The sequence below is a fragment of the Idiotropiscis lumnitzeri genome, chromosome 4, assembly GCF_059441095.1.
Source record: "Idiotropiscis lumnitzeri isolate Australia: NSW breed Sydney's pygmy pipehorse chromosome 4, RoL_Ilum_1.0, whole genome shotgun sequence".
Taxonomy (NCBI): domain Eukaryota; kingdom Metazoa; phylum Chordata; class Actinopteri; order Syngnathiformes; family Syngnathidae; genus Idiotropiscis; species Idiotropiscis lumnitzeri.
The window spans coordinates 2,557,182-2,568,057 of record NC_142394.1 but is presented as its reverse complement, the minus strand read 5'-3'; the positions used below and the strand labels follow the sequence as shown (position 1 = coordinate 2,568,057).

At 40.8% G+C, this 10,876-nt stretch overlaps 1 long non-coding RNA gene across 1 annotated transcript; it reads right to left on the bottom strand.

The window, feature by feature from the left end:
- Positions 1-240: 240 nt before the first annotated feature.
- On the bottom strand, positions 241-4,200 carry LOC148337825 (uncharacterized). The gene is made up of 3 exons (XR_015842930.1): positions 4,002-4,200; positions 480-679; positions 241-387 (listed from the first exon to the last, which is right to left on the bottom strand). It is a non-coding gene; the product is annotated as an uncharacterized LOC148337825 (long non-coding RNA).
- Between the last annotated feature and the right edge of the window lie 6,676 nt (positions 4,201-10,876).

The window sequence follows — 10,876 nt, the reverse complement described above, 5'->3', positions numbered from 1 at the left end:
AACGTGAATTTTTATTAAAAATTACAAAATTGGACATTTTTACTCAGCAATAACTTTTTTGTTACGTTTTTATTATTTGGAAATGGAACCCTGTGTCAAAAATGGCTTCAAGAGGTACAGAGTTACTTTTTAAGGAGTGCTTGAGTGTTAAATTATCCTAGTCATTACACTCACCCTGAGATGGCGAATTTTCCTTCTGCATTTACATCATGTCCAGTTTGGAACCAGGTATCAAATCGGGGTTGAAGAGCTCTGCTAGCAGCTGCTTAGCAAAGCTGTCCTTGCAGTCCAGCTTCAGCTGTTGCAGAAGCCTTTTGGCAAAACTCTCCCACTTAGATGTAAAGTGACCAGCCTCATCACAGAACAGCGTTGAAAGTCTTCATCAATCTGATAAAAAAATTAAGAGGACAAAAATCAGAAAGTCAAAGAAAATGTCGTAAATAGTGATCTTTACAAAAAGTAACGCACGCATAGCTTACCCATATGTAAGCATCTGGGTCTCCAAATCGAGGACAGGAAGTCAAAATTTGACAAATGGATGGTTGCTCAGCTCCATGTATCCAGTTCATCCTGGACTGTCTAGTGTCTGCCATGTAGGCTCTCACTAGGTGCCGGGCCTCTGTATTGCGCTTCAGCCAGTTGCGCTTTTCTGTAATCGTGGCTTCCACAAAATCTGGTGCTGAAATTTCAAAAATGACATTTACCATTCTTCCACAGATAAGTAATTTTCCAGCAGCAATATCACAAGGGACATCTAAAAAATTTCAATATTGGCACATGGAATATGTATATCGCAGACATGCAATAATTTTCTTATGGCGTTGTATGCTTTTATTTAAATACGACCAGTCAGATGCAAAATTAAATGTGCATCACCATCCAATAGTTGAACTATACCAAGGGTAATTAGAACTAATTAACTAAGAACAAGTTTTTTTTGTTTAATGAAATCTAACAAAATAAACTAAAATTGAAAAAAACATTTCCGTTAACAAAATAAAATACAAATGAAAATGCTTTTGAAAAAACAAAAACTAACTGATACGACATTTTACGTTTATCAAACTAACAAGGATGTAATAGGAGTGTTTTTCTGATCCTGCACACAAAACACCAATTTCTTTCAAAAAAGCAGAAGCGGCAGTAGATTTAGTCCCCAAAAGAAAGTCAACATCTGAAATATGGAATTATTTTGGCCATAAAGAGGACTATACAACTCGATCCGCTTCCTGGCAAACTAATTAAAGAACTGTTTACGACCCTAGGACAGTCTGTTTTAAATATAATTAATCTATCGCTTACCACGGGTATAGTACCAGCAGCTTTTAGGACCGCCGTTATCCGACCGTTACTAAAGCAACCAAACCTTGACCCAGAGAGTCTCAACAACTATAGGCCGGTTTCAAATCTTCCGTTTATTGCAAAAATTCTTGGAAAAGTCGTAGCGCAACAACTTAATGAATATATGACTGCTAATAATCAATTTGAACCTTTCCAATCGGGTTTTAGAGCCGACCACTCTACTGAGACGGCCCTTGCTAAAGTTACTAATGATCTTCTCATAGCTATGGACGCCGACACCTCATCAATATTACTCTTACTCGATCTTAGTGCCGCTTTTGATACCGTTGATCATAACATATTATTAAAACGCCTTGAAACGTGTGTTGGCATTTCAGGTTCAGCGCTTTCTTGGTTTAATTCGTATCTGTCGGAGAGGACGCACCGTGTAATTCATGGCAATGTGACTTCGGATCTTTGTAAGATCACATGTGGAGGTCCGCAGGGATCGGTGCTTGCACCTCTATTGTTTAGCATCTACATGCTACCGCTTGGTGATATTATACGGAAATATAACATTAGTTTTCACTGTTGTGCTGATGATACGCAGTTATACATGACGTTGGATATAACGAATCCGCGCGACTGCTATAAATTAGAGGCATGCCTTGCCGAAATTAAACAATGGATGTCTTTCAATTTTTTGCGTCTTAACTCAGATAAAACCGAGATGCTCATCATTGGACCAGCGCGTCATCTGTACCTTTTCGAAGACACCACTCTGAGTATCGATAAGTGTAATATTACCCAAAAGGATTCAACAAAAAATCTCTGTTATATTTGACGCAACTATGTCATTTCAAATGCACATTAAAAATATTACTCGAACTGCGTTTTTTCATCTGCGTAACATTGCTAAAATTCGGCCAATTCTATCAACGTGTGACGCGGAAATCTTAATCCATGCGTTTGTTACGTCTCGCCTCGACTATTGTAACGTTTTGCTCTCGGGTCTCCCCATGTCTAGTATTAAAAGTCTGCAGTTAGTTCAAAATGCAGTAGCTAGACTCTTAACTAAGACGAGAAAGTTTGATCACATTACCCCGATATTAGCCAATTTGCATTGGCTTCCGGTCCACTTGAGATGTGATTTTAAAGTTCTGCTACTTACTTTTAAAATATTGCACGGCTTAGCACCTTCCTATCTCGTTGACCTTGTGGTACCATATGTTCCGTCCCGAAACCTTCGCTCACAAAATGCTGGTCTTTTAGTGATCCCGCGAGCCAAAAAGAAGTCCGCAGGTTCTAGAGCGTTCTCTATTCAGGCACCAATGCTTTGGAATGCACTACCCTCAGATATTAGAGGTGCCACCTCAGTAGAAATTTTCAAAACACTTTTAAAGACGCATTTATACCCTTGTGCATTAAGCTGAAATATTTGTTGGCCTGTTTACTGCCGCTTTTTTTTTCTCTTTTCTTTTCTTTTCTACCCCCTTTTCCCCCGGCTGGGGGATTAGGTGACGGTGACCCACTAGGAAGTTTAAGGCATTGACCAACTGGGCATGCACCTGTTCCAGTGATGTCGTCTTCCTGCAGCGCGACATTTGATCAATTTATTGATATACTTTAGCATCTAATTTAATTATTTGTTGGCCTGTTTACTGCCGCTTCTTCTCTTTTCTGCCCCCTCTTCCCCTGCTTGGGAATTAGGTGATGGGGACATGCTTTGAAGATTACGGCACTGACGAACCGGGAAGGGACCTGCTCTGCCGAATTTGTCTTCATGCAGCGCCTCTTCTGATTTCCTTATATTTCAGCACTTCGTTGAACTACTTGTTGGCCTGTTTACTATTTCTGTTCTTTCTTTTCTGTTCCCAATTCCCCAACTTGGGAATTAGGTGATGGTGATTCACTTGGAAGTGGCTGTTCTGAATTTACACCAACTGACCGGTACAAGATTGAAGGCTCATCCTCGGATATGCTGCCATGGATATTACGGCCCTGGATGAGGACCCACTCCACTGAAGTCATCTTCCTGCAGCACTTCATTCAATTAAGTCTCACATTATCTCATCTATTATTACATAGCATTATTGTATGTGTCAAATGTTGCCCAGTTGGCATCCATTGCAGCCTGGTCATCCTGGAAGGGGGATTCCCCCATTTGTGGTCCCTTCTCAAGGTTTCTCACTTTTCCCCTAATGAGGTTTTTTGAGTTTTTCCTTGCCCTCCTGGGGGTTAAGATCGGGGATGTCGATTGTGGTTATGTAAAGCCCTTTGAGACTGTCTGTGATTAAGGGCTATACAAATAAAATTGACTTGACTTGCTTGCTATTTTTTATTTATTTCAATACTACAACTTGATCAAGTCTCTTCTAACAATTCATACCAAAAAAATAATTAAAACATGCATTATTCCTGCCGATTTCATATCGGACGATATCTGTATCGGACATTACTTCAGGCCGCAATATCGGTATAAGATTGGAAGTAAAAAAAAAGTTGTATCCGGACACCCCTACTATTTTTTGTGCTTGACTTAGTCCCCAACCGCCCCCCCCCCCCCCCAATTAAAATATCTCCCACAGGGTCACCTCACTGTACATTCACGGCTAAAATTGTTCTGAATTACTCCTTAGAGGGTAAACCTGCAGGAAAGCCCAACTAGTGACCATAATTATGTATTTTACAACACATAATAATAAAATGTCTTAACTTACACAACCACGGATGGAGTCAGTCCTCAGTTCTGGAAACTGCTGAATAATGGACTCTGCCAGCATTTGTTTCTCTGCTCTGCTTGGACTACAGAGAAACAATGAACCGTGATACAAACATACACAGACACAGAAACCTGTCTTGAACCTAGAATATTGTGTTACGACCAGCTCTGCTAGGGGAGGAGGGACGTAACATAGACCAAGTTGTAAAATGGTTTGGACGTGGAGTTTACAATTTATTTTTAGTGAAAGAAAAGAGGTAGGTTTCGAACGAGTTTAACAAAAGGGTATTAACCAATTTCACAAATGTATATGAGTAAACAATAGCAACTGCCTCAAAATTAACTGAAGTCCACACATAGCAAGAGACACGACTAAGAAAAGCGAGGTGAACTGTACTCTTAAGTCCCAGCCGCCTTGAGCAGCAGAACCGAGGTGCTTTTATTGGTCCCAGCTGCACAGGTGGAGCTCGTTGATAGGGCAGTCCATTAGAAACGAGCGGGAAACCAGTCCTCCAACGAGGAACGAGAGGGAAAGCAGTCCACCAATGACGAATGAGCAGGAAACCAGGCGATGAGGAACGGGCAGATTACTAGTCCATTTACTTTAGTACAAAAGGTAAAAGAGTTAACACAAGAAACAAGCAGGTGCCCTAGCCAAAGGCCGTAACATATTGAATCACAAATAACTTACTAGACCGTGCCACACTTAGTAATTAGAAGATTGCAAGAAATTTGCGCCAGCTTGATTCGGGAACTCTTTGAGAGTGTCTTCATCTCTTCATATTCCCTGATAACAAAACTGTCACCTCTATTCTCATCATTCAGAGCCTTTCTGATATCCTGCAACATACAGAGGACATCAAAATAAGTAAACCACATCAACCCTCGAGGTCAACACAAAGTAATACACAATACATTATTGGGAAATGGCTGGAGTAATACTCACATAGTAAGCCTTTCTAGCTGTCTTGTGCTCGGGTGGGTACAGGGCTTCATGAGAGTCTTCTCATGTGCTAACAAGAGTTTCACTTGCACTCAAGCCATTTGTAGAAAAGCTGGTTTCTCCCGGAGCACTGCTTGCTGCCAGCACAGACTCCTGGCACCCTTGTTGTTTTTTCTTAAGTGGCCATTATTATTGTTGTTCATCATTCAGGCCATTGTTATAATTGCAGATCATACAGTCAATTATTATTCCAACGTATTGAAACATATTCTGCTATCACATGGCTAAACATGCAGGTATGGAAGAAGTGAAAGTCAACATGATGTAACGAATACAATTACATCCGAACTGATCACTCATGAAATGTTAACTACCAGAACTCTTATTTTAATAAGAGTCAGATATAATAAAGTGATAGTGATGCCATGGACAAATTGTAGGTCAAAGGAACTCTGTGAACATCTTAAGGAAGTAGTTGGAACAGAAATAATTTGATACTGAATTCCATGTTGACAATTGTGAACATGATTTTCCTCAAAACTAAACTAACAAAACTATGTACAATGCCTGGTAAGAATAATTCAGTACCATGGCTTGTGCTTCATCACAACATAACATCCTGTATCGCCAACATGAGTGGGAACTCTAAATTGCACAGGCTGACAGTCAAGAATATTCTTTGGAGAAGCAGTTTGCAATATGGTTGGCTCCATCTTGCCTACAGAGTAGGACTGTACGTGTCGATAAAAATAATGTGTTTGCTACAGCATAAAGATAAAATTAACAAGACTATTGAGGACCAAGATTTGAATAATCTTGCCAAAAATAGGGTACCCAGATTCAGTGTTGACATCCAACACAACACCCATTTCTGGGCGATATGTGATTCCATTATATTTTACCCAGGTTCCATGAAAAAGATCTTTCTACAGACTATACTGAATCAATGACGGAACTCCTTTCAAGACTGGCCAGTACTGTGACACTCCCATTGCATATTCTCTAGTGCTCCAGAATCAAGGTGAGGCTTTGAGAAGAAGCGATAACACTGAGCCAACTGGTGTCTCAAGGCCATTGTCTTGCATACAATTTTAAAATGTGAGAGCCTCCTGAAAAAATTGTGCTTTGCTTCAAACCACATGGCCCAAAATCTGACAAGCGGACCCACAAGTCGAATGCAGTGCGTCATATAGTGCTGCTTCTGTCGCAGCCTAGCATGTAGAAACAGTTCCTTGAACAGTTTCAAATGGTCAGCAACCTGGTACTGCAAAAAATATGTTGCTTCACTTGTTATAGCAGGTGGAAATACCACTGCCATAATCTCACAGAGACTGATCAACAGCTCCCAGTTATCATCTTCTGGGATTTTGTCTCCCAGCATCAGAGGTAGAATTCACATCAGGCACCACATCTCACTTGCATTTTGTTTCAATTTGCCATCAGAAATAAAAATTTAACTCTTTGAGATTTCTGATGGCTAACTTCCAGAGTCAGAAAAGCCATAATTGCTTTTGTTTAGCAAATTAAGGCTCACATAGCCTTTGTCCACAATAAGCGCTTTCAAAATATGCTTCAGCACATATGGGCAAACTCCCTCAAGAAAGTCATGCATGACATTGGGTGTGTAATTTTCAGAAATGTGAAAGTATTCTGGTTCATTTAGTTTTGATGGTCCAGTAACCCCTGTTTGAGACACCTGTGCTGGGTCAGCAGCTACATCAATGATGTCCTGATAATTCTTTCTTTTCAATAAATGTAGTTTGCATGGTCTCCTTGTCTATAATGCAAAACCTACATGGATGGTTGGCTGAGAAACTTTCAACAAAGCTCAAAAGTCCATGCATGCCTAAATTGTCACCTGAAACTTGGCCAAGGGCTACTTTGACATGCACCTGTGCAAGCTCTTCAGCTCATCTACTATGCTTTCAAGGATTTTAGAAAAGCCATACTTTTTTTCTGTCTGCTGCATAATAGATCTGCTCGAACTCGGAAAGAAAACCGGGGAACGAGGACCGAATTTCTGGACGGGCAATGCTCACGGCCATAGCCCACGCGCTGGCTGGACCAGTCAGGAGGCTCATCATAAATGCCACTTTAGAGCTATCGTGGGCGTAAGTGAGGGGCTGCTGATCGAAGATCAGTCTGCAATGGTGTACGAAGGGGCCGCATAGACCGGGCTCCCCGCTGTACCGGGCGGGGTGAGGCAGGCTGGGTTCTCTGGCGGCGAACCCTGGGAACTGCGTGCCGGTCGCGGTCGCCACCAGGACCGCACCGGGAGCGAACAAGGGGCTTAAATGGGTATCATAGTTGTTGAGGCGCTGGACCAAATGTCCAACCGTCTCGCGCAGGGAGGCGAGCTCGGATCCCTGCTGCCCTACCAAATGTCCTTGACTGGCCACAGCCGTAAAGATCTTCTCGCGGTCTGCAGAGTTCATGGTCGGATTATTCTGATACGATCGCTGTCCGGCCGAAGCCGGAAGCGGAGGGTGAACTCTTAAGGCGCGGACCACAAGAAGAGGATTAAACCAGATGTTTATCGTGACCGGCAACGAACAATCAATCCATATCCACTCTATGATATGGACCAGGAAAATACATAAATTTAGACAGGTATAATTAATTATCAACGTCGCGAGCGACGGTAACAGAAAACGCTGGTGGACCAAGTCACACCAGGAACAAAAATCGGAAGTTAACTTAAAGAGCTTGCAACGCAAGGAAATACTACAAAACGTAAATAGTCTTACCACAAAAGGGAAAGCAAGATCCAAACCACGAACACGAGAACCAAAAGCGAGCCGAAGAGTAGCTGAACAAACAAACACTATGAACGGAAAGATCAATACACGAGAAAACATGGCACAAACTTGAGCATGAATCATGAGCATTGCGGGATAATAATCCGCCGCCGAGCGATCCTCGGCGGCGGCTTAAGTAGTCCGTAATCAGTGAGAAGATGAGCGTCAGCTGCGTGGCTTGGCGCGCCTGCCCGGTGACGTGCGACGGGGCGCGAGCGGAGGAAACGCCCACTTGCTGCAACGAAACAGACGGATCATGACAGTCGGGAGGAAAGAAGAAAAAAGAAGGGAGAATGATCTATTACGCAGTATGCACCGGCTAGCTTTGTGTCTGCATGGTTACAGCCAACAGTAACCGTTTCTGTTATTAAAGTGTTTATTGCGAGCTCACCGCTTGGTCAGACTACTTATGCAACGCTACAATACATATAATCACAAGTAGATTAAAGAGTATTACACACCTGTCTGGTGTGAACCCCGCAAATACTATAGCTAGCTCTAGCTGCCGTCAAAGGCAAATCTCATTTATTTCATTCCTCTATTTCATAGTTTTAATGTGGTTCAAAAGTACACTGAATAAAGACATTATTTTGTGTTTAAAATGTAAAGTAAGTTATAATTTTCAGTTGTTTTGGTTTAAAATCGGAGTAAAGAGGGGGAAACTTATTTTTTGTTCCACATGTATAAACTGTTGTTGAGGGACATGGGCATTGACGCACACAATGGCCACAAGAGACAATGTACCCTGAAGAGAAGGCAAGACGACAAGTCACGGTTTGTGTGAAGATTTGTAAACCTTTATTCCTTTTGAGTAAATGTGGCCAATGAGGTGACTATTGTGCTATTTACTTTCTTTATTGTTTTTGTGAGCCATCCTTATTTGTGTGCTAATTGCGTTTATATTGCTGTTTTCTTACTTCTGACGGCATTGTTGGGGTGTTGTTTTAACATGTAAAGACATGTCGACAACATTAAATGTCTGTTAAAATCGAAGAACGAAGTTGAGCCTTGATTGAACTCGAAAGGCGTAACAGCTAGCTATAGCTAGAGTATTAGCAATAATAACAGTCTCCATACTTACTCTTAAATCTTTCCACGTAGTTCTCAAACCCCCATTTCTTTAACTTTTTGTCAGTGACAAAATTGTCCATGCCGAATGGAAAGTCAAAGAGCCAAAAAGTACACAGTAAAGTTGACTGATGTAAAAATGCCACACTAACTGGATGACAGCGATGTGGTTTGTTAAGTGAGACACTAGACTATGACTATCTGGATACTACGTGTTTTTTGTTTTTTTTCATGCTGGAGTCTTCATGAGAAGAGAGCTTCAGAGGTTCAGTTTTGCTGAATGAAAATATGACGTAAAGAATACATTGATTCACTATAAGAAAAAAAACAATAAATCAATTACCAAATGATATATGTATGTATATATATATATATATATATATATATATATATATATATATATATATATATTAGACAGGCTGGCAGGCAGATAGATAGCTAGATAGAAACACACACATTTTATTTTATGGATATTTTTTATTATTTAATGTTGAGACCAATCTGTTTGTGTCTTGGTCCACCAGTATTTATTGTAGAGCCATAGGGATAATATAATTTTTATTAACATTAATTAATTAATTGTGAATTAATATATACTTGTTCAGTAGGTCTATATCTACCACATACAACACACTATACAGCAAAATAGTTGGGCCAGTGAAGTGTCCTTTCCGTAACCAATTTCATTGGTAGTTTGGATCACCAATATATTTGGTTAATCTAACCTATATAAGCTTAACCAACTAGTTTGGTCGTTTTTTTTTTAACCAATCTTTTTTTAGAGTGTAGGGTTGCGGGAGGTGCTGGAGCTTATCCCAGCTATCTTAGGCAGTAGGCAGGGGACACCCTGAACTTGTTGCCAGCCAATCGCAGGGCACACAAAAACGACAACCATCCGCACTCTCACTCACAGTAATTTAGAGTGTTCAATCACCCTGCCATGCATGTTTGTGGATTGTGGGAGGAAACCGGAGTACCCGGAGGAAACCCACACAGACACGGGGAGAACATGCAAACTCCACACAGGAAGGCCGGAGCCGGAATCAAACCCACAACCTCCGCATTGTGAGGACTTCGTGCTAACCAGTCGGGCCACCATGCCGCCCGAGTAAACTTAATGTTTGTTTCATTTTTTGTCCATCAAAATAATAAATTGAGTGAGAGCAATCATGTTACGAAACAAAGTGATATGTAGGCTGTGGTAAAGGTACTGATTTGTTTACACTATCACAAACTGAACTTTAAAATGTGCCTAATTGATTTAGTATATATTTGAGTACCGTGCAGAATTATGCTGTCGCAGTGAACGCTTATCAAACTGCACGTAGAGGTATTTAGGAAATTTATACCTCAAATTGTAGTAAACTTTCATATTAATTGATACTTTATTTGCCTTTACTCTAGTATCGCTAGTTCTATCGTATTTTTTTTTCTTTCTTTTTTTTTTTTTTTTAAGAAGATGGTGTACAGTGCTCCGGTGTGTTTGGCAACCGTCTTGATACTTCTGTGATTTTTTTCTGATTTTGGTGTGTTGTGTTTTTTTTAATCTGCTGGAGTATAATCGTCAGTCTTTATAGGTTCGGGAGCATTTGAGCACAGTTGGGAGAAGACGATGCCTGCTGCCATTTTACGTTTCTATGCGCTCCCACCACGGCAGAAGTGTCACCGCGGAAAAAGCGGTAGCCAGCTAACGAAGCTAAAAGGGAGCAAAAAAAAAAAAAACGCTTTGTCCCCAGTTTGTTCCGGAACGCACGGTTGGTCCTCCGCCATTGAGTGCTTTCATAAGCATCAGTGTGCTTTCATTCTAGACAAGTTGAAACGTCAGACGCAGCAATTTGTTTGCTAAATTGTCGATGCGAAAAACACGTTCAATTTAGATTTGTTATTTTCACGTTAATAGGATTTCTGTAATGCAGAATGCCCATTGATTTAAAAATAAAAAAAAATAAAATGGACATGAAAGTCCACAGCACAGCGATGAAATGCTATACACCAACTTGCCATACAATAACTGTATTCGTTTTCACCAGTAATCTTCTTGAGTTTTGTCTTATTAGGGTGGAG